The sequence below is a fragment of the Polypterus senegalus genome, chromosome 4 (assembly GCF_016835505.1).
Source record: "Polypterus senegalus isolate Bchr_013 chromosome 4, ASM1683550v1, whole genome shotgun sequence".
NCBI classification, from domain to species: Eukaryota; Metazoa; Chordata; class Cladistia; order Polypteriformes; family Polypteridae; genus Polypterus; species Polypterus senegalus.
In genome coordinates this window covers 155,639,736-155,667,559 of record NC_053157.1, presented here as the reverse complement: position 1 = coordinate 155,667,559, position 27,824 = coordinate 155,639,736, and the positions used below count along the sequence as shown (strand labels likewise).

The following is a 27,824-nucleotide window of genomic DNA, read 5'->3' as shown; positions in this document are numbered from 1 at the left end:
AGAGCTCGAAGAAAGTATCCCAGTGCGACGAAACCCACGGGTATGGGAGAGACGATGGAATAAGACCTTCTGGAAGGAGGTGGTGGGGAGACACTTCACAGAAAATCTCTGGCTGCAACATTTTAGAATGACACGGCCGATGTTTGAGATGTTGTGTGGATTCATTAGTCCTGATGTTGCGCCCATCACAGGTTGTCACCGACCACCGGTTCCAACCCAAAAGCGGATTGCCATCGCCCTTTACAAGCTGGCAACCTGCGCCGAGTATAGAGTAGTTGGAGAAACTTTCGGGGTTAGTAAAACTACCGTCCATCGATGTGTATATTCTGTGTGCACCGCTATTAAAGAAAAATTAATGCGGCGTTATATCAGACTTCCGACTGCATACTGCAATTCCTTGGTGCATCTTGTGCCACAGATTTACGGTACGCTGGATGGCACGCATGTGCCTATTCTTCCCCCGACAGAAGGCTACCGCGATTACATTAATCGCAAAGGGTGGCTATCTATTGTTCTCCAGGCCCCTGTTGATGACAGGTGCATGATATGAGACATTTGCGTTGGCACTCCTGGAAGTGCCCATGATGCAGCTGTGTTTGCAGCATCTGATCTGTACAGGTGAGCCTACCTTTCAACATCCCTTCTCAGTGCGATAACAACTGAATTAGTACTGTAACCTGCTTTCCTTAAGGTTTTACAAAATAACAATGTTAAATCAAAAAAAACTAAAGTTAATATTAATGAGAATTTCTCATATATGCTAAAACATCTGCCATTTAATAATAAGAAAAAAATGTTTACATAATGAAACACACGGTTTATTAAATATTTTGACTGGCACAGTAAATTACCTTTGCGATTTTTGTATTATTTAGACATCCTGAGAGACACCCCCAGGCTACAGTTGATGTGGAGGGAGTTCAGGTACCCCTTTTAGTAGCAGGAGACCCAGCCTATCCGCTACTGCATTGGCTCATCACGAGAAATAACTTGGCTCTTCATCAGACCATGCGAACCGCTCAGCTATTCTCGTTTTGATTGCACGTGATGAAAATGTATCATGTGACACATTTATTTGCGTTAAAGCCCTTTTTTCCGACAAAAAGTGTTTCCAATGTAGTTTATGCGACATCTGAAGTATCAATAGCCAAGTTTCCATCCAGTTTTTTGGTACGTTTTGTTATCGACAAACAGAATATACGTAAAAAAAATGTGCGATATTTGCTGTCTCCAGCCCGTTTCCATCCAACTGGCTTTTTATCGATAAAATGGGTGTGCGTGATGACGTCATCCCCTCCAAAACGAACTGTCGCATAAGTTTTGTTGTATCGCGAAAAAAAATCTGCCTGTGAGCCGTTTCCATACATAATTTTGTGTATGTCGCAAATTATCTACCTTTTGTTTTCCACGTTACACCCCCTCCACTAAACAAAGAAACAAAGAAATGGAGAGATTATTTAGACAGTTTTTTGAAATTTGCCAGCTTACTGTTATTTCAGTTTCACAAATAATTGGAATTGTACATAATATCCGAAGACGACAGCAGAACGAAGCAGTTGCTTGTCCGATAGCCCTAGAGCTCGAAGAAAGTACCCCAGTGCGACGAAAACCACGGGTATGGGAGAGACGACGAAATAAGACCTTCTGGGAGGAGGTGGTGGGGAGACACTTTACAGAAAATCTCTGGCTGCAACATTTTAGAATGACATGGCCAACGTTTGAGATGTTGTGTGGATTCATCAGTCCTGATGTTGCGCCAATCACAGGTTGCCATCGACCACTGGTTCCAACCCAAAAGCGGACTGCCATCGCCCTTTACAAGCTGGCAACCTGCGCCGAGTATAGAGTAGTTGGAGAAGCTTTCGGGGTTGGTAAAACTACCGTCCATTGATGTGTATATGCTGTGTGCACTGCTATTAAAGAAAAATTAATGCGGCGTTATATCAGACTTCCGACTGTAGCGGAAGCCAATGAAATTGCATACCGCAATTCCTTAGTGCATCTTGTGCCACAGATTTACGGTGCGCTGGATGGCACACATGTGCCTATTCTTCCCCCGACGGAAGGCTACCGCGATTACATTAATCGCAAAGGGTGGCCATCTATTGTTCTCCAGGCCCTTGTTGATGACAGGTGCATGATACGAGACATTTGCGTTGGCACTCCTGATGCAGCTGTGTTTGCAGCATTGGATCTGTACAGATCAGCCTACCTTTCAACATCCCTTCTCTGTGCGATAACAACTGAATTAGTACTGTAACCTGCTTTCCTTAAGGTTTTTAATTAAAACTGAAATTTAAATTAATACAAAATAACGTTTTACAAAAACAAAAACTAAACTAAAGTTAATATTAATAAGAGAATTTCTCATATATGCTAAAACATCTGCCATTTAATAATAAGAAAAAAAATGTTTAGATAATGAAACACACGGTTTATTAAATATTTTGACTGGCACAGTAAATTACCTTTGCGGTTTTTGTATTATTTAGACATCCTGAGAGACACCCCCAGGCTACAGTTAATGTGGAGGGAGTTCAGGTACCCCTTTTAGTAGCAGGAGACCCAGCCTATCCGCTACTGCATTGGCTCATCACGAGAAATAACTTGGCTCTTCATCAGACCATGCGAACCGCTCCGCTATTCTCATTTTGATTGCACGTGATAAAAATGTATCATGTGACACATTTATTTGCGTTAAAGCCCTTTTTTCCGACAAAAAATGTTTCCAATGTAGTTTTTGCGACATCTGAAGTATCGATATGGAATTTATGCGCTAAAGTTAAACGGAAAAATATTATGTCGACATGTACAACATTTTATCGATAATTAGCATTTCCATCAGCTAAAATTTGAAACGCTAAATATTTTTTCGCAAAAACTCCTTGAATGGAAACCTGTACCTGTAATTTTAGTTTTACTGAAAGTAATATACTGTATGTCCGATTAAGGCACAAAGTATATGCATTCACTTCTTTGTTAATATACCCAATGCCATGTTCTGTAATGGCATGGTCTCTTGATGTGCTTAAGTTACCCAGAATGTGTATGTTAAGCAGATTTTTGTAAATGACCTGGAGTATTTTTTCTATAGAGAAGGGCTATATCTTGCTCTTCCCACCCACAGAAAGTACTGGTTGCCTATATCTATAGCAAAGAAGAGCGTAAAAGTCAGCACGTTAATAAAAATAAGTTCATCTTTCTTTCACATGCTACTGTTGTTTCTTTGATAATGCATAATACATTTTCAGCATAACTAAAACATTCAAACCTGAAATAAATAAAAAAAATAAATTGGACATCGGTTATCGGTACAGTAATCCCTCCTCGATCACAGGGGTTGCGTTCCAGAACCCCCCGTGATAGGTGAAAATCCGTGAAGTAGAAACCATATGTTTGTATGGTTATTTTTATATATTTTAAGCCCTTATAAACTCTCCCTCACTGTTTATAAATATTCTCCGCACAGTTATACAGCATAAACCCTTTATATTCTCTTATTTATTAGGTAAGATTCGTTGAAATTATGTATGTAAACACACTGTTTATATACTACTCACAAACATACGTGTCGTATATCATTGAGGAGTTTTAATACGTAATACAGTTTTAAACATATTGTAATTGATTAGGTAATATAAAAATAAGTGAAAAATCTATGACATGTAAATGCTGTACATAAAACCATAATGTTATTTTAAAGATACTGTAGAGCATCTCCGATATCACATATGTTACAGCCATTACGCTAGACAGGCCACTGGCAATAAATACCTACAATGCAAAAAAAATTGTATAAAATGTGTGTACAGTTACAATAAACGTACGCACGTGTTCTAAGTACGTAGAAAATTAGTTATGGGTACTCGCCAACAATGACACGATGACTTGTCCGATAACGATGAGTTTAATTTTACTGCACAAAGAAGGAGAGCATTACAGCCCTTCTAAAGGAGCCACTTCAGGCAACTGTGTAGCACCGCCATTGTTCTTCTTCCGGCAGTCTTCAATCCAAATCTCTAAAGCAGATTCCATCCGGACTACCACCTTATTACGTCCACTTACAACTCGTTTTGCGATCTGGTTAAAGGACACTGCGGCCGTAGATCTTATATTCTTTTCCTCCTTTTTAAATAAAAAGAAACGTGTACTCATTGATGCCGTAATGGCGTCCTGCAGCAGTGTAGCTGTTCCCTTACTTCAACATATCCAAAACTTTTACCTTTTCGGCAATTGTTAGCATCTTCCGTTGGCGCCTGGGCACGGCTCCTGAAGCAGTAGCAGGAGCAGATCGTTTTGGAGCCATAACGAAGGGCTTGACTATGCACAAAGATAAACACAAAAGTTAACTCTTTACACAGCGAAACACGTTGATGCTGAATGAGCGCGACGAGACTTCCTGGTTAACGCAGCGGAATCGAATTCGGCGCTCCATCACTGAGCCATTCGGCACTCAGGAACTTAACTGCATGCTTTGATTGGGTAGCTTCTCAGCCATCCGCCAATAGCATCCCTTTTATGAAATCAACTGGGCAAACCAACTGAGGAAGCATGAACCAGAAGTAAATTGTCCGCAGAAACCCACGAAGCAGCGAAAAATCCGTGTTATATATTTAGCCCCATGCGATGACGTCACTTCCGGTCCCTCATTGCTGACGTCACATCAGAATTTAAAAATAACGTAACATGATTGTTAATGTAATTGGTTTGTCATTGATATGAGTGTTGTTCTCATATCGATCTATCGATCTATCGATCTATCTATCGATCTATCTATCGATCTATCGATCGATCTATCTATCTATCTATCTATCTATCTATCTATCTATCTATCTATGTATGTCACTTCTTGGGGCGACGGTTCATCTTTCAGCAAGACAACGACCCTAAGCACACAGCCAAGATATCAAAGGAGTGGCTTCAGGACAACTCTGTGAATGTCCTTGAGTGGCCCAGCTAGAGCCCAGACTTGAATCCGATTGAACATCTCTGGAGAGATCTTAAAATGGCTGTGCACCGGCGCTTCCCATCCAACCTGATGGAGCTTGAGAGGTGCTGCAAAGAGGAATGGGCGAAACTGGCCAAGGATAGGTGTGCCAAGCTTGTGGCATCATATTCAAAAAGACTTGAGGCTGTAATTGCTGCCAAAGGTGCATCGACAAAGTATTGAGCAAAGGCTGTGAATACTTATGTACATGTGATTTCTCAGTTTTTTTATTTTTAATAAATTTGCAAAAACCTCTTTTTAGTTAGCCAATAAAAGGTGTCATTTTGCTTGGCTCTTCTCAAAAACCTCAATTAAACATTTTTCATGTTGTCATTATGGGGTGTTTTGTGTAGAATTCTGAGGAAAAAATGAATTTAATCCATTTTGGAATAAGGCTGTAACATAACAAAATGTGGAAAAAGTGATGCGCTGTGAATACTTTTCGGATGCACTGTGTGTGCGTGTGTGTTTATATATATATATATATATATATATATATATATATATATATATATATATATATATATATATATATATATATCCATCCATCCATCCTCTTCCGCTTATCCGAGGTCGGGTCGGGGCAGCAGCTTAAGCAGAGAGGCCCAGACTTCCCTCTCCCCGCCACTTCTTCCAGCTCTTCGGGAGAATCCCAAAGGCGTTCCCAGGCCAGCCGGGAGACATAGTCCCTCCAGCGTGTCCTGGGTCTTCCCCGGGCCTCCTCCCGGTTGGGCGTGCCGGAACACCTCACCAGGGAGGCGTCCAGGAGGCATCCTGATCAGATGCCGAGCCACCTCATCTGACTCCTCTCGATGCGGAGGAGCAGCGGCTCTACTCTGAGCCCCTCCCGGATGACTGAGCTTCTCACCCTATCTTTAAGGGAAAGCCCAGACACCCTGCGGAGGAAACTCATTTCAGCCGCTTGTATTCGCGATCTCGTTCTTTGGTCACTACCCATAGCTCATGACCATAGGTGAGGGTAGGAGCGTAGATCGACTGGTAAATTGAGAGCTTTGCCTTACGGCTCAGCTCCTTTTCACCACGACAGACCGATGCAGAGCCGCATCACTGCGGATGCCGCACCGATCCGCCTGTCATCTCACGCTCCATTCTTCCCTCACTCGTGAACAAGACCCGAGATACTTGAACTCCTCCACTTGGGGCAGGATCTCTCCCCAACCCTGAGAGGGCACTCCACCCTTTTCGGCTGAGGACCATGTCTCGGATTTGGAGGTGCTGATTCTCATCCCAGCCGCTTCACACTCAGCTGCGAACCGATCCAGAGAGCTGAAGATCACGGCCTGATGAAGCAAACAGGACAACATCATCTGCAAAAAGCAGTGACCCAATCCTGAGTCCACCAAACCGGACCCCTTCAACACCCTGGCTGCGCCTAGAAATTCTGTCCATAAAAGTTATGAACAGAATCGGTGACAAAGGGCAGCCCTGGCGGAGTCCAACTCTCACTGGAAGCGGGCTCGACTTACTGCGGCAATGCGGACCAAGCTCTGACACGGTTGTACAGAGACCGAACAGCTCTTATCAGGGGTCCGGTACCCCATACTCCCGAGCACCCCCACAGGATTCCCGAGGGACACGGTCGAATGCCTTTTCCAAGTCCACAAAACACATGCAGACCGGTCGGGCAAACTCCCATGCACCCTCCAGGACTCTGCCAAGGGTGAAGAGCTGGTCCACTGTTCGCGACCAGGACGAAAACCACACTGTTCCTCCTGAATCCGAGGTTGACTATCCACGGACCCTCCTCTCCAGAACCCCGAATAGACTTTTCCAGGGAGGCTGAGGAGTGTGATCCCTCTATAGTTGGAACACACCCTCCGGTCCCCTTTTAAAGAGGGGACCACCACCCCGGTCTGCCAATCCAGAGGCACTGTCCCGATGTCCATGCGATGTTGCAGAGGCGTGTCAACCAAGACAGTCCTACAACATCCAGAGCCTTAAGGAACTCGGGCGTATCTCATCCACCCCCGGGGCCCTGCCACCAAGGAGTTTTTGACCACCTCGGTGACTTCAGTCCCAGAGATGGGAGAGCCCACCTCAGAGTCCCCAGGCTCAGCTTCCTCGTGGAAGGCATGTTAGTGGGATTGAGGAGGTCTTGAAGTACTCCTCCCACCGACCCTAACGTCAGTGAGGTCAGCAGCGCACCATCCCCACCATATACGGTGTTGACACTGCACTGCTTCCCCTCCTGAGACGCCGGACGGTGGACCAGAATCTCCTCGAAGCCGTCCAAAGTCGTTCTCCATGGCCTCCAAACTCCTCCCATGCCCGAGTTTTGCCTCAGCAACAACCGAAGCCGCGTTCGCTTGGCCTGCGGTACCTATCAGCTGCCTCCAGAGACCCACAGGACAAAAAGTCCTATAGGACTCCTTCTTCAGCTTGACGGCATCCCTCACCGGTGTCCACCAACGGGTTGGGGATTGCCGCCACGACAGGCACCGACCACCTTGCGGCCACAGCTCCGGTCAGCCGCCTCAACAATAGAGGCACGGAACATGGCCCATTGGACTCAATGTCCCCACCTCCCTCGGGGCGTGGTTGAAGTTCTGCCGGAGGTGGGAGTTGAAGCTACTTCTGACAGGGGACTCTGCCAGCCGTTCCCAGCAGACCCTCACAACACGTTTGGGCCTACCAGGTCTGACCGGCATCTTCCCCCACCATCGAAGCCAACTCACCACCAGGTGGTGATCAGTTGACAGCTCCGCCCCTCTTCACCCGAGTGTCCAAGACATATGGCGCAAGTCCACGACACGACCACAAAGTCGATCATCGACCTGAGGCCTAGGGTGTCCTGGTGCCAAGTGCACATATGAACACCCTTATGCTTGAACATGGTGTTGTTATGGACAATCCATGTGAGCACAGAAGTCCAATAACAAAACACCGCCGGGTTCAGATCGGGGCCATTCCTCCCAATCACGCCCTTCCAGGTCTCACTGTCATTGCCCACGTGAGCATTGAAGTCTCCCAGCAAAACGAGGGAATCCCAGAAGGTATGCCCTCTAGCAACCCTCCAGAGACTCCAAAAGGGTGGATACTCCAAACTGCTGTTGGCATACGCACAAACAACAGTCAGGACCCTTCCCCCCACCCGAAGGCGGAGGGAGGCCACCCTCTCTCCACCGGGTAAACCCCAATGCACAGGGTCGGGGGGCAAAAAGTATGCCCACACCTGCTCGGCCTCTCACCGGGGGCAACTCCAGAGTGGTAGAGAGTCCAGCCCCTCTCAAGGAGATTGGTTCCAGAGTCCAAGCTGTGCGTCGAGGTGAGTCCGACTATATCTAGCCGGAACCTCTCGACCTCGCGCACTAGCTCAGACTCCTTCCCCTTCAGAGAAAGTGACATTCCACGTCCCAAGAGCCAGTTTGTGTAGCCGAGGATCAGACCGCCAAGGTCCCGCCTCGCCACCACCCAACTCACACTGCACCCAACCTCCTTGGCCCCTCCCATAGGTGGTGAGCCCATGGGGAGGAGGACCCACGTTACCTCTTCGGGCTGTGCCCGGCCGAGCCCCATGGGTGCAGGCCCGGCCACCAGCCGCCATCGAGCCCCACCTCCAGGCCTGGCTCCAGAGGGGGCCCGGTGACCAGCGTCGGCAAGGGAAAACGTCGTCCAAGGTTTTTATTCTTCATCAGAGGTTTATTGAACCGCTCTTTGTCTCATCCCTCACCTAGGACCAGTTTGCCTTGGGTGGCCCTACCAGGGGCATAAAGCCCCGGACAACATAGCTCCTAGGATCATTGGGACACGCAAACCCCTCCACCACGATAAGGTGACGGTTCAAGGAGGAGTATATAATATATACAGTATATAAAATCAGCATTGTCTTCTAAGGGAGTCTCTGAAACTTTAAGTTAAGTAATCCATCATTTCATTTTCAAATTAACATCCACATTTGTTCAGCATTTGATGATCATTCAGAATGTTCTGTGAAATGTAATTCTCATATGGATTTTTACACAAATACAGGTATTCTCTAGCTGAATAGTAATTATCCTAAATTTCTCCTGTGGTAAATGTAATGAATTTTCAATATCCTGCCATTTCCTGTAAACAATATTAGGTAGGTAGCTAACAGAGTCTGGCTTACTGTTTTCTTCTGTCAGGCAATCGCAAAGCTGATTTTGCATTTTCAAACAGTTTGGAACCTATTAGAAGCTTTCTTTTTGTGATTTAAAAATGAGAATTCTGTACAATAAAAATATTTAAAGTGATACAGTGAACAACATAAAAATGCTTAAGAATTCATTTGAACCTCTTCAGGTAGATATTTTGCAGCAAAAGCTGATAAACTGAAAGGCACAGGAGATTAAACCTAAACAGTAAACTAGTGGTTATATTTATGAAAGGTCAAAACAGAAAATCAAGCATATCAATCTTCTATGCCAGGGGTGCCGACACTTTTTCGGCTTGCAAGCTACTTTTAAAATGACCAGGTTGAAATAATCTACCTACATTATAAATGCTATATATATATATATTATATATATTATACAGTATATAGTATATATATATATTTATACATACTGAGTATACTTATGCATAAAATGTATGTTGTTGTACCTTGCATAACTGATTAACCTTTATGGCACAATAACCATTCAATACATTTATGGTCTCTACAGTATTTGGATTTAATAATCTTCATGTGGGAAAAGGCTGACTGGCATAAATAAGTAGAGCCGAATAATGCAGTCAAGGAGCTTTTGAATTCAGCCGAGTGAAAAATGATGGCTGTCCGATTAACTGCGATTTTAGTTCTCTCTCCTTTCTCTTTCTCAGATTGCTTTTTGGAAGTCAGTTTCGTAGTTTTTATGAACAGTTCGAAAGTGCCTTTCCACATTTTCCTTCTTTGGAATAGCAATGATAGATTGACAGATCAGATAAATGCACTTCGATTGTGACATTGTAAGAAAAAAATCCTCTTCCAATTCAACATCCAGCCCATACCATCCCCAAACATTTTTTTTAAATCTCTTCTTTAGTCGATATAAATTGGAAAACTAACTGGATCACAGCCTGAGTTTTGCAGTAGCTCGCACGTTTGATCGTGCGTGCGGGATGACCAGTGTGGTAGAAGAGAAGAAATCTCAGACTGGCCGCCCTGTATGTCAATCAAGTGGCAAATGCCATAGGGAGGATATATGATAGACTAATGTTTAAAAAAGATTTTTTGAGTGCAACACGATCTACCTGCACTACCTTTGCGATCTACCGGTCGATCGCGTTGGGCACCCCTGATCTAAGCCTATACATGAAACAAAAGTCAGAGTCAGAAGCCAGTAATTCCAAGGTTGTTGCCAAGAAATAAAACTAAGCTGTTGTAAGAAAGGTGTTGAGAATATGTACAATTTTAGAAAAGGATTTCACCATGGCTTCCATTTATGTATTATTTCACCAGACACGTGCAATGCGATTTTTAGAGCCATGCCTTTTTGCAATTGTGGTCATGCCATACTGACCATGTTGCAAAATAATGGCACTCCTCTAAGAAAAGCAAAATGACACCAAGATGAATTAAAAAATGAATAATAAAATGAATCCTAAAGGAATTGTAAGAACAAAAAATGACAGAGCATTCTCCATTAATAAAAACAAAAAAAAACCCCAAGAAAATCACAAGGAGAATTTACTGAGTAGAAAAAATTAAAGAAAACAGATTAACAGCATTAAGAGGTAAGCACACTGTTAAAGTTATTTTATATTCTTTTATTTATTTGTGTTATTAAATGGAAGTTTGGGTTTCAGTGCAACATTTCACACTGGTGGAAAGGCAGCTTGGACTACTTTATCCAGGATTGTTCTTGACTCGGCCCCACTTCCCTCCTTTCATGTGCTCCCTCCCTCTGACCCCATCTGTCTATTTATATTACTAGTTAACAAGAAGCGTGTCGTAGTCACATGATGTGAGTTGTGGGAAAAGAAAGTAGGAACGCTTCTCCAGGATATGTTGAACAAACAGATATTTTGGCGTTTGTGATCGCTTCTCAGGTGTTGAATCCCCTATCTGATTTTTTATTTATTTTTGTTGATTTTAAGAATTGCAGAAATACAGTACTACATATTATTAATTTTTCATATGATACACCCTCCCCATGTCATCTAGAGAGCAGGTGAAAATAAGTATGGAAGTAATCATTCAAGGATACCAAAACATCTAAAAGTTTAGCAGTGTTTCGCAATCTTTACTTTATTGAGGATAACCTTATTAAATCTCTACCAGATGCAGCAGTTTTTGTTTTTAATTTTACTTAAAATGGGACATCCTTTTCTGTTTTTGTAGGCTGAGAATTTTTCCCGTGCCGCAAAATAAGATGGAGTGTAAATGATCACAGTTGAATGTTTATTAATCAATAATGTCCCATTGGCTGTTACCCCAAACATAGCTGTTAGAGAATTACTCTGAATTTAATTATGTCTAATAAGTAAGCAAAGATTTTATTCTTATATTTTGACTAGGGAACATTATGCAGGTATGTAATCCAAAGAAGATGCCAGAAGACATAACTGACATTTGGGGTGTTGTCTCCAGATACCGTTTGGGTAGTCCATGTTGACAGACAAATGTCTCTATTGTGCTGTCTCCTGGATTTGATATTGCATAACATTAATTTCCTTGAGGTGATCTTCCGCATGCATGGAATATTGTTTATTATACTATGTATTTAAGAATGGGTATCCCTGAGAATGGATGCTTGCCATTTATAACTCTGAGTTGAGTTTGATCATGTTCTGTAAAAACAGAACAAAAGTATATTTTATTGTAAGCACTTTTTTTAAAGCACTTGCGTAGTTTGGCTATATACAAATAGCTCAAGTTTTACAAAATAAAAAGGTTTGAAACATCTTGAAAGGTCTGAATGATCGAACACCACCTAGATCAACCCTGGAGTTTAGATGTTCTACCAGGAACCCTGAAACTCAGTACCCGATGCTTTGTTCAGACCTTTACAGAGCAGTGCATATTGGCATGTGGTTTTTGTTGACGAAGTCGATTCAGATTTCCAAGAGCTATCCTTTTGGAGCTGTGAGCAGAAATGGAGCTGGCTTTACGAAGGCAGACATTGAGGAATGATCCCCTACGTATTCCTTTGCAACAAGTTCTTTGTACCCTTGGGTTTGTAGCCACAGGAGCTTTTCAACATTAACTGGCTGACCATAGGATGGTATTATCCACTTGTCAACCCAATATATAAGATTTCCTTATGCTGCGGTTGAACAGACAAATATCAGAGTACAGCAACATCTGGTTTTCAAAATGTAAACGGAGCAGTTGTCTGTACACACAATGCTATAATGCCGAAAACATGGCTTCTCACCCACCTTGCCAACCCACTGACTGAACAAGAGTGACATTATAATGATCTCCAATCTCTGCCTTGTACGGCGGTAAAGTATACTATAGGGCAGCTTAAGGGCTGTTGGTGCTGCCTGGATAAGACTAGTGGAGTGCTGCTGTATAGTCCACAGAAAGTGTGTCGCATTGTGCAAACATGAGGCATGCTGAATATGGCACACAATCATGGTTTGCCAGTACCATAATAGAGGTATGATGATCCTGACCCACCAAATTATCAGCCTAATCTGACAGTGTTACAACTTTATTTGAATGTAATTAACAGAATGTAAAAGCAGGAAATCGGATGCAGCATTTATTTTTTAACCAATTCATTTAATGTGTGTTCAGAATCACATAGTGCAGCATTTATATTTCTTAATTCCTTTCTCCACATCTGTTACAGCATCCAGTATTGCATTTTGTGACTTCAGAACAGCGTCCATCAGCACAGGGGGCGAGATGGTCATCTGGCAGTTTCCAAGGCCAGGGGTGTGTGTGCAGCAGCGCCATCACTGCCTGGAGTCATGTCCTTGGCACGGGTGTTACCTTTTGAAATTTTGTCAGAAACAGAACAGTAATACTGCATTTGCTGCCTACTTGTTTGTCTTATTAAACATGCAAATTATTTACACAAGTATGGATAAGTGAAAGAAAAATTAATACTCCCCTTATCTTCTGGTAAAATGCTGGTTTTCAATGCCTCACCAATAATTGTAGTGGATCGCTGCTCAAGCGGTTTGAGCTCTGGAATTTCGGCCACCTCCTCTAGTGGTGTTGACCCTCGGGCTCGCATTTTCAATGTCAACTTTTATATTCAACCACTTTTTTTATTTCGGACACTATGCAACTTTCTGAACTTGTACTTTTGAGTGCCTGCACCACACTGTGGCACTCTATCAATTTCCTTTTGTTGCTAGTACCGCTAGTACAGTATGTTTTTCAATGCTTCTACTTCACTAAGCAGACTACCCTTTCATAATCAATGGAGTTCTTTACATGTTCTTTTTTACATGTGCTTTTGCAGTTGTCTTTTAACAAAACTCTAAACGAAGGGGCTTTTTATATTGATTTGCATATTCAAATAGGTGTCAGGGTGGGGCTGAAGGCTTGTGCATTAAAACTCACATTGATTGGGATTTCTAAAGAGAAAATATGCAGAACTTTGCTTAAGCGCAGTATTATGCATCTGAATTTTTTTGTGTGTATCCTTGTTTCAAGTTTTGTCTGTACACCATGTTTCAGTGCCAATTCTATGCAAGGCATTGTACATGCCCCTGAGCAGTACTTGTTTTAATTTTGTAGTAAGAGGCTTAAAAAATAGAACAGGAGTAGCAATGTTAACTTAGAATCATATGCATATAACAGAGAAGTAGCCAGTTTTGCTTTAAAAATTACACATTTGGCAGAGTTTGTAATAAACATTTTATATATCAGAGGTCATATTTGAAATGACATCTTTAGCAAGAGATGCACCATTTAGTTTTTGACTCTTATTGTGTTTATCTGGAGAAAAAGAAAAAAAAAACTTTGGCTTCATAATCTCATAAAGCCAACATTCTTTGCTTTTTTTGTGTTTATTTCAGGTTTGGTTAGCCCTGGCCTAGTTAATTATATCCACTTATTCATTTTTAGATTGTACTCTCTGGTACAAAGAACAGTACCTAACAGATCTTCATGGAAGTAACTACCATTCCATGCTCATTTTTTATTTTCACAAAAATTATTTATGCACATACTGCAACATTTACTTTGCATCGATACAAGTTTTAGATGTTCTCAAATGGAACATGGTCGGAGCCATTTGCATCTTTCTAGTGTTCTGTGATTCTTAAAGTATGTCATATGTTTCTGAGAGAAATGTGTGACTCTTATTCCTCTGAGACATGCCTTATGGCTAGTAGTGCATCTAAAATTGACTAGATGTATAATTAGATAATTCAGAGCCTAAATTTTGGCCTATGAATAGTAAATGCCTTCAAGGCATGCATCATATTAAATGAGCAATGGTTTTAATAAAGTGGGACAAAGAGCATGAATATAATATAGGTTTAATTAAGCAATATTTGCTTTAGAGAAATTTGTTATTGTAGTAATATTGATAATAGTGTATTTCATTTTTTAGCACCTTTCCTATATTCAAAGTACTTCAAAATTATTCAAAAGGGTATAGTAATAATTGTAGAAACACAGAAAAAGCTCAGGAAATAATACTTGATGGAAACCAGTATCGAAATTTTAAGCACCAAAATTAATTAGACTCAAAAGTCTAGGTTGGAAAAAGATGCAATAAACAGAAATAACATACAAAATACTTGAAGATCATAAACAACGTCATTTGTGATAACCTGTACCATCATGAACAATCACACAGACACAGGCATCCAAGATTAAAGGTAAGAATGTCACTTTTAAGTCAAGTGATTCCCTGAAGATATATATTTTAAGTTCATTTTAGTCAGCAGATTCTGCCTTTCTTATTCAACTCACATATGTCACATTTAGAAAGTTTCTTCCTTCCACCACTACCACAACATAACCTTTGTTTGCATGCTCATCTTCTCTTCTGATACAAAGAAGCTTGTCCATGGTTTCATTTCTTCCTGTACTGACTTCTGCAACTCTATATTGGTGGGTGCAACTTCTATTCTGTTGATTTGGCTTCAGCAGGTTCAAAACTCTGCTGCGGAAGTCCACTTTCAGACCCTCAACATTAAGCAGTGTTCTGTTAAGTCTTGATTACCTCCCTGTGCCTTACAGGATTGAATACAAAATCATGTAACCTCTCAAGCTTTAAGCGGCCTTGCACTGGTCTACATCAGGAAGCGCCCGCAGCATTACAGCCCTGTAAGTGTAATTAGGAAATGTTCACACAGAAACACGCGATAGGCTGACCAAAATCATATTGTATGCTTTCATGTGCGCTTGCAACACCCAACAGGGGTGTGGAAATCAAATTTGTTTCTACTTGTCCACAGACAAGTAAACTTAGAAAATCCACTTGTCCGCCAGTTAAATTCACTTGCCCATAAACAAATAACAAAAGTGAAAAATAGTATTTTTTTCTGATCTCTTTTATTGATACCAAAACTGCCTTCCATTTTAAAACTGAAAAAAGTTTTTTCAGGAAGTAGTATTTTGCCACCTTGCTCTAGAACATTATATAAAAGATTCCCTTATTTTAACTGGCTAATAAACAATGCCTTCATTATAGCTACACTAAGTTCTTTTTTCATATATTACAGTTACATAACAGAACACTGTCCTGATTCATTTTCTGCCATGTTCTTCAGCTTTTGTGTTACAACATCTTCTCCCCCAAGAATCTTTACCATCTCAGACAGCATGGGCTGAATGCTGTTCATTTCTTCTTGAGCTGAACTGCATGGTTCCTGGGCTGATGGTCCTGCAGAAGTGAATGCTGACGACTTTTCAGGTTTTTTATGAGTGATGTGCCTGTTGCCAGATGACAGTCAGAATTCCACAGCTGGTCGTGGGTCAAACTCTTCTAAAGAAGCAGTATTGAACAGCCTAGCATTACGCTCAACCTCCGAGCGTTCAGCTTTAGAAAATGCTTTTTCAATTGAACCAACTTTTTTCTTACTTTTAGACTCATGTCTCTATCTGACGTACTAAACCCCCAGTTCCTATCCTTTTTCTTTCTGTACATAATCAATCACCACACGATAAACGTATTTGTGAAATTAAAACTAGTTATAAGCTTAGACCTCTGAATGGATGGCATAATTAAACATGTATAACAAAAATTGAAAACTGAGGTCTAGGTTTTAATTTCACAAAGACTCTTATCGTGTGGTAATTGGTTATATGGAGAAAGACAAAGGATAGGAACTGGGGGTTTAGTACGTACGATAGACAGCAAACATGCAATAAAGAAAGACTGCCCAGAAAAACATCCATTGAATTCTTCGTTCGTATCTCCGACCTCCAGATGACGAACCCAACATTTACACAATATTTCAGTTAAACCTGTGCGATACCCATTCAAATACAGTATCCAGTTTTTTGGAGCCTCGTCACGACTGCCATAAACTTCTCTACACTGAACGTAGATCTGAGAACCCCGTAATGCAAGGGAGCAGCACTACAGCCACACCACCGTGCCCCCCCTGTCTAATACATGCTTTAATGCATTTCATCGTGAAAAAGATATCAAGTATTTATCTTAGTATTCTGAATGTTCATTGAGCAGGAATATCATGAAGTCAATGTCCGGCGATTGCTGCCGGCGCCTCTCACTGCAAGAGAAAGTCAGTTTAAGAAGCGCGCAGAGATTAACAACTGGGTCGGGGAACACTTAATATAAAGCATTTAATGTGCTACATTAATTTATGACGGGGTTTGAGAAAATCCAGTAAATGAAACATTCATTTTAAGATGAAATTTAGTTTGCGACATTCAACTGACAAAATAAACTACGAGAATAAAGTCAACATGTCGACTTTAATCTCGGCATTTACATTTTTGTGTTCACTGTGTCCGTATTTTTTTCAGTGGCCTTAGTACACTTCCTTAGGTTTTTCAAGGCATGTTGTGCCAGTTTTAATCAAGAAATGATCAATTTCTCATCCGCGATGCTACATGCTTCAGTTTCAACAACACGCATATAGCGAGAACAACGTTACGCAGGTAATTCCTAATGACGTATTCGAAATTCAGCAAGTGGTTACATTTCCAAAGAAGTAAATATTACCGATGTTGTCGGGAAAAAAAATAATCGCGTCTAAGTGAAGATTTTTATTGATATTTCATAACATTTGGAAACCGTTAGAATGTTTTCTTTATTTTTAAAAAAACTGACAGCGCGAAACCAACTTGTTTTATTTGAAAAATTCTCTAATCAAAAACGATCTATAGACAGCTCATCAAAATTGATGTCACGCAATAAATTTCTTAACTAATTCCAGAAAAGATCAAATGCCTAACAAGCTTTATGTGGCGAAAACAATTGCATTGTAGGTGAAATGACCGCATTTTTATGTAGAAAAAATTAATTTTATTAATAATATATAAAAGAAAAAAAATCATCAAATTACATCGTAATGTCGGCATGAAAAAAAGACCTCATCTCCTAGCGTGTAAATAGTAGGGTAAAATACTTATGTAAGATCACAAGAGTGCTTCCCCTTTGAAAAATCAGCCATCATTTTGTAAACAATATTGAATACCAATTTGATACATGAGGAACATGCCTAAGTAAACTGTTTCCGCACGAAGTACGTACCTAAATGTTTAAAATTTGAAAGTAGTGGTAAAAATGTGCCCTGAACTGCACATTTAATTCTTTTTTCTCCAGAAAAATTGCACTTGTCCGCGGACAACTGAAACCAGAAAACACGCTTGTCCGACAGTCAATTTACCCGTGTCGGACGAGTCGGCGTTGGATTTCCGCACCCCTGCCCAACAAAGTAGAGCAGCGGAGACCTACTTTTAGTGCTGCATATGAGAATGAGGATGGTTTGGTGAGGTATAGGGATGAACCCGTAGAAAGTTGGCAGAAACTTTATATTATAAAAAACAAAACAAAAACTGTTTCTCCTAGACATCCAAATTGTATAAAGCTTTCTGGATTATAGTGCACAAAAATGTAGTTATTATTGACCATTTTCTATTGTAGTTGTATTGAGTCTACCTATTTAAACATTGCTACAAGTCGAGTGATCATGCTTGATTGTCTGTACTTGCTTTTTACTGTAAAAGATTTTTGAACATAAAAATTACATATTTGCAGCTTAGACACCTGATGTTTTGCTGCAATTCATGGAAGCGTATGTAACTCACTTTAGCTAGTGTAGCGGTTCATTACAGTTATTGTCACATGAGGTAAGTGTTAATATGGTGCATGGTCTCGCAGGGGCTGGCTACTGTGAATTGCAATAGGGGGCCAAAAGAATGTGCAGAGAACACTGATAACACCAACCAAACATTTATTTGTGTGTGGGGAAAAAAAACAAATTTAAACACAGGCCAGACTGTTGTAACTTGAGCACATCTGAATATAAAAAAGACTGTTTGAAAACTCAAGCTGTTTGAAATGGAAAATTTAAACAGACAGAGCCCTATAAACATTTTGTGAAAGAATTTCAGAAAATAACATTTCAGAGATGTCAGCAAGGCAATGTTCATTCTTTTGTGGTAAGACAATAGTGTCTGTTTGCCTATCCATAGAGCTTCTGTAAAAAGCCAGATGTTCCCCTGGGGACAAATAAACATTGATTGATCGATAGATTAGAAGTGCTGGTCTGCCTGTCTGTCTAGCTATCTCATTCGTCATTTGCATTGCATTGCACAGGTAATTACAACATATCAGTATAATCAGTCAGACTCTGTGGCCCTTGTTAATATCACTGCTGAAAGGCGCAGTGCAATTTCAGTATGCAGGGATCATTGATGTTTTTCAAGAAATTATTTTGGTTGAAACTTTCTATGCATTCAGATCAACAAATATGTAGACAAAATTCCAATATATTAAAATGGATGACCTCGCTCTCCCAGAGAATTGTCCACACACCTCCATTTTTGTGTATTTTTTGCAAAAAGTGACACATGGGGATATTTTTGAGCAGTAGCAAGTACACATAAGAAAATTGTGTGGCCACCACCTAAATATGAAAGGACAGTTATTTGCTTATGTTTATGTGCGAGTATGTGTCAGGTTTCACAGCCAGTTAAATGTATGTTTAACTTGTGTGTTTTTACCGACACAGTTCCTGCTGGTCTGTCTACCTGTTAAATACTGCTGTGATGTCACTGTTGCAGTTCTGTACTGACTGGCAAGGGTGGGTAATTGCACATGATTGTACCAAACAACCACATAAACACCAGAGTGGGATGCAGCTATGTTTTCACACTTTTACTATTCTGTTAGAATCATTGGATACTGTCTGAGTAAAATGCTGCTGCATGGCATTTAAAGACTGTGTATTTTGTTGATTCATATGTCTTCATTTAAAATGAAGTTATTATAAATAATGAATTGACTGGAGACTAGAATGTAAAAAACTGACATGGCCAGTGCATCTACACTATAATATAAAATGTTGATGTTTATTTGTCGTGTGTTCATTACCGTGTCTCAAAGATTAACAGCCTTCAAAAATGTTAGAAAAGTGCAGGAAAAGAAAGCCTGCATGTAAGAGCTGTACTGTTGTGTGATAGGGAGTAGCACATGGCGTTGTTAGGCAGGGTTTCGAGATTTTCACATAGATTGTCCATTTGTGATCTAAGAGTTGAATACTAGCGAGGCATATTTGCTGATGAGAGATGGTGCAGGTTACTACAATAGGTCACTAACTATAATTTCTCCTTACATAAATGGCTAATAATATATGGATATCATCAGTTTTATTTCAAAAATACAAGGTAACTACTATAATAAGGCACTATACACATAATGATTACCACAAACATATGAGAGTTATTTTATAATACTGACCAGATAAGGGAGGAAAATAATTTTTTGGCAGTTACATTGCAGATTAGGAAAGCCCCTTGTTGGGTCTTTGACTGCTTTCTTGTTTTCTTATCAAATGTTTATTAAATAAACAAATGTAAGAAATAAACAATAATAGATCATTTTAGGTCCAGTAGATAAGAGTAACCCCTTCCCATACTAGTACTATGAGAAAGATCTAGTAGAAAAGAGAGGGGCCGCTAATGACGTATTTTCTTTATGGATTGCATTCATTCGTATTTTCTTCTTATGTTTGTTATTATATTCTTATGTTTGCTGACAACCTATTCCATCATTCTTTTATAGAACCATTCATAACAAACATCTTCTTAGCGCTGTGTGCAAAACACATACAGAACTGTGCAAAAATGTTAGGCCACCCAAGAACACTATTTTTAAAACATACTATCTGGTCAGTAAGTGTTTATATGCTTGTGAAAATAAATATGCAATAGTAAACAACAAGAATGTCCGTGACGTTCTTTCACTGTGGCTGTTTGTTGTTCTTTTCCATGTCCAAGTGATCCCACACAATTTTAGTCAAGTTGAGGTCATGGCTCAAAGGTGGGCTGTATAATACTGCTGTTATCCCAGCTCCAGACTTTGGTAAAAGTTGATCTTAATTGTGGTTGCCATTTGTTTGGGTTGTTGTTGTTTTCAAAAAATATGTTTTTAATAATCATATTTCCAAACTGCTCCTCCTGTCACCCTGTTGGTTATGTGCACCATTAGCCCACCTCTTTCAGCTAAACAGTTGACCTTGTTAATTTGAATAAAATATACTGGGAACCAAACCTGTATGTTTCTAAGTGTTTCATAAGATGTTTTCAGAATTTTGGTTAACTCAAGTAATTCTTATTAATTTTGTAGTTTATTTGTATTCAGTCAAATGTGGCTCAGTATAATACTGTCCTGAGCAAATAAATACATTATAAGAGACATTAGAGTGAAATAACTGGTTGATGTGTCCTTGAAAAGATTAAAAGTTGTTATTGTGGAGAAAAAGTGGCACAAAGAAATATGAATACTTATGCAAGTTCAATACCTCAGATTTTGACTTTAAGATTCCTGCTAGCAACTTATTTTGACTTTAAGCAAAACTGAAAGAAATGTTAAGGAGGTCTGAGAAGACCCAGGCTTGCTGTGTACCTCAGCTGCCAGATGAACAGATGCTAAGCATTTATGTAAGGAGAAGACCGCAAGATGTGTTAGTACAATAAGTTATTGCTTCTGTAGATGATCTTAATGTAAGAAATCCTTTTAACCTTCTGTTAATTCATGTCCATGCTGTAGCTAATACAATAGGTTGCATACAATAATGTGTACTTAGTGTTTGTTACATGTGCTACATCTCAGAACGAGTTGTAATGCTGCTTTTTTTTTCTTTCTGTTGATATGTTTTGTGTATATGAATTCACTTTTTACGGTTTACCGTTTATTACTGAGCCAAGTTTAAATTATTGTAAGTGTGGAATATTGTCAGTTCATAACATCCAATCACTGTACGCCCAAACAACAAGCAAAGTGAACTTGGATAAGTAAATATTAAGTTAAGATATAAAGTTAAAACATTTTATCTACAGTTAAGCTGGAATAAAAATATGAAATATCTGGATATTGATAACTATATTAGTACACTCATCCTTAAACAAAATACTGTATCTTATTTAACCCCTTTTTGTATTAAATGTGCCAAAATTTGATGAACACTATATAGGAGATATGAATTACATGTGCCGTAAAGTGTTGATTTGACATTTCAGCTCTTGTGAAAAAACATTTGAAAAGGTGATTTTCTGGGTAAATCATAAAACAACTATAAGAAATGTTACTTGTTAAAGATTTAATTCTCATATCTCTCCTCAAACATCTTTAAATTTCAAATATAAAAATATTGTCTGTTAAAACATCTGTTGTATTAACAGTGATTTATATAGAATAAATATTGCAGATCAATGGATGTACTGTTACACGAATTCATTGTCATAAAGGAGTACGGATTTGTACTTGCTTTTTGAGTGTCTCCGTAAGAGAATGCTGTCCTTGGATGGACCCTAGCAAATTCCGAAACTATGATTTCTTGCTATCTTTTTTATCTTAAAAAAAAAAAAAAGTATCATTATTAAAAAGGAAAGGCATCTGATTATGTGTTTTTAAAGCCTTCAATTATGTGTGTGTTTTCTTTTTCATTTTTAAAAACTATGTAATTAGAAGTGAGCTATAAATGAGAAATCAAGTTCTTAGGTTTCATTAGAATAAGACAAGTATAAAAGTTATCTATTATGAAACTCCTCCTTCATAACCATCCGCACTGGCTCAAACGTGTCTGTTCAGAGCAGTACCCACTGCAATGACCTCCAACCCCGCTGTTAGACAGCCAACATGTCAACACAATCAATCAGTCCCAAATCTGACCTTTTATGTACACTATATCTGTCTATCATTTACCAAAAATGGCTTTAACTACTACAACACACACACTTGCACTCTTCTCATACTTTGCTCTGTCTGCCCCATTTTATACGCAAGTACACCAACCCTAGCATTGCAGTTATTGCTCTCTTGCAACAAAAACATGTACCTTGCACTGCTCTCACTAAGCACTCTCACACTTTTACCTTCCTCTGTCATCTCCAGTACCAACTTGCCTTCAGTTTAATTCCTCATCCAATTTATTTGACATACTGAAAATATTCAAAGTCCATCCATCCATTATCCAACCTGCTACATCCTAACTACAGGGTCACGGGGGGTCTGCTGGAGCCAATCCTAGCCAACACAGGGCGCAAGGCAGGAGACAAACCCCGGGCAAGGCGCCAGCCCACCGCAGATATTCAAAGCCTCCATTGTTATACTCCCCTGTCATTTGCCCTGCCCCACAGACCATCCTCCTCACAGTGCAACAGGTCTAGAATGTCCTAATTTGGGTCAACTACGTCTTCAATTTTGCTGTGTTCCCCAGCATTCTATATGATATAAGCATGTGGAAGGCATGCATAGCGTACTATGGACTGTTCTACACCTGTGTGATCAAAGAAGGTTTTGCAGTAGACATTTTCAAGGCGGAATGTCCTTCCTGACTCCATATTCATATAGTTTCTTTTTACTACACACAAAAGGGGTAGTGACCTTATTCTAACATGAAATCATAGGAGAATGTTAAACCCAAGTCATGGAGAGAAAGTGACTTTGATAAGCAAAAACTAATGCATCATGGGATTTACAAAATTCACCACTGCAGCTTAAATGTTTTAATGCATTTGACCCATTATGTTAACATTGCATATTTCCATTATATATTAGGTTTTTAAAAGTGAACGCTGTGGAAAAACTATTTGATTACTACCACCATGACAAACAAGGGTTTGCTAAAATTCACATTATAAAATTGCACCATACACCTGAATATCTTGCTGTCATCCTTGATGAGCTTCATTTGTGAAATTAAATCATTCAAAACTACAACAGTACTTCTTAAACTATTTTCTTCCAAGGGCCAACAAGCCAAAATATAACTCCTTACACCTGCCCCTTCCCCTCCGAATATATTAAACCTAAAGGAACACAAAACTAAAAGAATGTTTTTTGGGTGTGGCAGTCAGTCTTGGGTTCTTCTTGGTGTAAACATAATTCTGTCCAAATATAGCTTTAAAAACATTATTTTGCTTTTGTACCTTGACTAAGCTGTGCTTTTGAAGAACTTAAAAAGACTAAAGGACACTTTCCTCAATTCAAAAGTTAGGGAACCGCAGAGAGGAAAAGAGAGGACACTGCTAGGAAAGAAGATTAAAAGGTAGCTTATTCTAACCTTCTAAGAACTCGAGGGCCTCATATCTTCGAGCTTCAGCTTCTAAAATTTTCAGATCAAACAGGTTGTTCTATGGCCGACTTGGGTAGGGTCCTGTGGCCCACCAATTTAAGAAGCACTTCTCTTCACACCCTAGTGCCTGTTGTGGGTTGAGAGACAGGTTAAACCCCATGTTTTCAGACTAAGGCTTTCTCTTTTTGTAAGTGGTACCTGTGAATTATGTGTTTTGCCAAGTAGTTTCAGCCACTGCACATGACTGAAATGGATTGTGTGCTTGACTTTTCCTTAAACCTATACCTGTTTGTTTTCGTATTTAGAAGGAAACTAATATGTACGTACAAAACTCTGTCAGTCCAACTCTTAGAATATTGATAATCAGTTCTTAGGTGGTACCAATATTGTGTGCCCAGGCAGGAGGAGAGGCAAACAAAGTGCCTAAAACAGAAAGACATTTTTTTCCTTCCAGGATCAGTGTTGGGCCACTACTCTTTTTAGTTTTTGTGAATCACTAATTTAAATTGTTTCAATTAAATTGGATAATCTTAAAATAACAAATAGAAGGATTAGCCAGTAACCTAGGATCAGTAGAAGCTTACAGAGATGGAGTTTAGTGTAAGGTAGGGCTAAGCAGTCTTTCTGACTATATTACAAATCAAATCTAATTGCAATTTATATTTTTAAAAGTCAAACTTCAGTTCAGCATTCACTATGTAATAGATTTAAAACAAATCATTCAACATAAAACAAATCATTATCGGGGATCCCATCAGGGATGAGTATGGGACCCCTACCTGGACGGGAGGACAAGATAAAAGAGCAGTGGGGGAAGGCTCCTGAATGCTGAATATTCGTAGCCCCCCATCTGCTACTGCAGCCAGTGATCCATTATGTCAGGTTCATGGTCCTCTTGCTGTTCACCTAGGTGGGAATGGACTCAAAAATGTAATGAATGATGTTCACCAGTACTTATGTTGACATCCCACACTGCTTAAACCATCTCAAGAAACCAAGGTATTGCTAAGCACCTTGGAGGCTTGCATCAATGTTCACAGTCCAGGTCAGGTTATCATAGGTTTATAGGGTCATTATTGTCACATGTATAGAATACAATTTAGTTTTTACTTGTATTTGATAAGTAACACGTGACATGCCTTCTTGCCTGACCAATCTCAGAACCCAGTTTCCAACACTATCCACCAATAGTAGACCTAAATTTCTTTCATATAATACAGGGAATCAACATTATAGGTGCAATATTTAAATAAACTAATAAATGAAAATAAATTTATCTCCTTTATGAGATTCATCTATAGAAGCTCCACAAGTTAAGCACTCTTATATTCGAGATACTCTATGTATTCTTAGAAACCCGAAGCTGTTGACTGTTTCCACATTAGATCAATCAATGTGGATTGGTTTGTGATAGTGCATGCTTTTCTGGAAGACCACATTCAGCATTTTTGTATTGTTGACTTTAGGGCCTAGTTATTATTCTAGCACCACCTCAGTATTTGTACAACTTTTAACTTACTACTCAGATTTCTCTTTGTTACTGTTCAGGGCAATTGCTATGGTGCCATCTGTAAATATGATTATCTGTTCTATGTTGCATGGTATTTCACTCCATAGTTTTGGGGGTAGAGGGAAATGTATCGCTGTCTACCTGGCAGTTAGTTTAATTGAAGTTGTGCTTTAGACAGATTCTACTACACCATCACCCTTTCTTCTATCTACTTTGCTTTTCCAGGAATCAGCTTCTATCCATAATGATGACTTGGTAATCACCAAGTCAGCTTATGATCTTGCATTCCTGCTTAAAAGAAGAATCAACCTAACTCTCTCTCTCTCTCTGTGTGTATATTTGTGGGTACACCAGCTCCCCAAACCCAACCTACACAGACATCTGACCCAAGTCCAAGAACATGCACATTTTATTTTCTGCTGTGCAAACCCTTTGTTTTCCAGCACACAGCACAGTACTAGGCACCAATAAACAACACAGTACAGCAATTTCTCTTCTTCTTTCTCACTCCATCTTCCACCTCCACTCCTCCTCTGGCAAGCTTTGTCCCTCTTCCTTTCGACTCTGACTCTTTGAATGAAGTGAGGTGGTCCCATTTATGCAGCACCTGGGTGCACTTCAGGTGGCTAATCAACATTATCTGGAAGTACTCCCAGGTGTGATGGAAGCCCAGAGTAGGGCTCTGCAGCTCCTTCTAGTGGCCCCCATGGAATCCCACAAGTCTGTGCCAAACTCCAACTCCCAGGGAGCCCAGTGAGAAGTCGAGGTGCCGCTACAACCCAGTGGGGCTGCCATCTAGTGCTCTGGGGGAGGCAGTGCCCTGTGCACATCTACTCCCACAGTGCTTCCTTTACGATGGCCTCCAGGCCAGGAAAGAACCCCAGCTATCTGTCACAATATGGTTATAATATATATAATACTCTGATCTTCACCCTGTCAAGTAAGTGATCCAGCTGCCATGGGGCAGTGTTAGAGGCTTCGCCTCAGGTGTTGATGTCCAAGATTCGATCCCCATAAGGAGAAACAAAGTTGTGTACACCTGATGAGTGTACTGTTTGTATATATAGTAAAATAATCAGCCTTCACATGCACAAAAAGGTTTTCAGCAACCACCCGTATACTTGAGATTTGGCTGCAAAAAGAAAAAATAGGCTACACAGTTGTGTGTATAGATTGAGTCCAAAACAGAACTGATTAACGGAGGAAAGATGGGTTTTAAGGTGGGTCAGGGGAAGTGACATCATCGGGCCCAGGCAGAATTCCCCATGTTTGATCTGCAGGAATAATGGAGAAAGGATTGTTGCACTGTGCCCATCCCAGCCCCCATCCCCCCCCCCAGCCTGGCGTGAAATGACCTTCTTTTGACCTCTTTAGTGGTCTCCCATGTGCATGTGTGTGACAATATATATGTGTGTGTGTTTGTATATATATATATACTAGGGGGTTTACCCCCTACTCGCTTCACTCGCCAACCCCCCTTGCCTGCGATACATGCCAGCCACTTCACGTCTCTGCCACTCGCGTTGTGAAGAGGGTGGCAGAACGCACCCCAAGGAGACAGTCGCTCCTCCGAAGCCCCCTCTTAAATGTTGATACAATGTGCTTCGAACATTTAAAAGCCTGTACAGCAGCTGTCTTTGTCATCTACTCTGTGTTTTATTTTTAGTGTATAATTTAAAAATGGAATAAGAATCGGAAACTCTAACAACATCACATTAAAGTTAGATAAATTCTGAAAAGAATGATACCAAGCATATATATGTAGGTTTTAAAATAAGCCTGACTTAAAGCATCACAAAAAATGTGACATAAAATTGCTGCACAAAATCATTGCACTTTTAGGCTTAGGATTATATATATATATATATATATATATATACACACACACACAGAATATATAACTTACAGAGAGAAAATTGGTTTCCTATTTAGACAATGAAGAATGCAAGCAGTCCATTGATTTGCGTAATAATAAAAAAAAAACTAAAAAAAAAAGGGTAATTTTTGTGATTTTTCATGTAACATCAATTAACTAGGCAGTCTCCAAAGTACAAATACATTGAATTTCCAGGGCTTGTTTGAATCCAGCAGATTAATTCAAACCTGTCCATAGGTGTCCTAATGTGAGTATCTTGGGATATATTTTTGTCTTTGTTCTGCTTGAACTGCAATAGGCTGGCCAAAGGTGAGATGCAGAGTTAGAATAACCCACAATTACTTAAGTTGAGAACTTCTGTAGTTCAAAATTGTCCAGTGTTGGTTTTTAAAGGATGCAGTGGATACATGGTTTCACTTGTTTGTACCCTAATTTGATTTTAGTCTTTGCATTTAATATCTATTTACTTTTAAACAGATTGATTGTTCTAGTCCTTTTCTCAGAAACTAAAAATCATGTCACCTTTACAATTGCAGGAAACATGATTATTTGTGCTGTAATTTTAAGTACAAAGATGGCTAATTAGTTCTCATTTTTCCTTCATTTCAGTTTATTTGCTTTTTATAGATTTACTTCCTCTCTTTATTTCTTAGCCAGCAGGCCATTAACAGTGTGGTTTAAATAAAAACAGTAGTTGTCAGCTGACCAACCAACGTTTACCTCTGAGAGTGTTTTATTAAGGAGATAGATAAAAACAACTGATCCACTCATTTTCAAACCTATAAAAATATAAATAAAAA

The 27,824-nt window shown here is 39.8% G+C and overlaps 1 protein-coding gene across 11 annotated transcripts in view; it reads left to right on the top strand.

Annotated features, from left to right (window-relative positions):
- Positions 1 to 27,824, top strand: part of LOC120527748 (prominin-1-A-like) — a 283,241-nt gene that overhangs the window by 118,365 nt on the left and 137,052 nt on the right. The window lies entirely within an intron of this gene.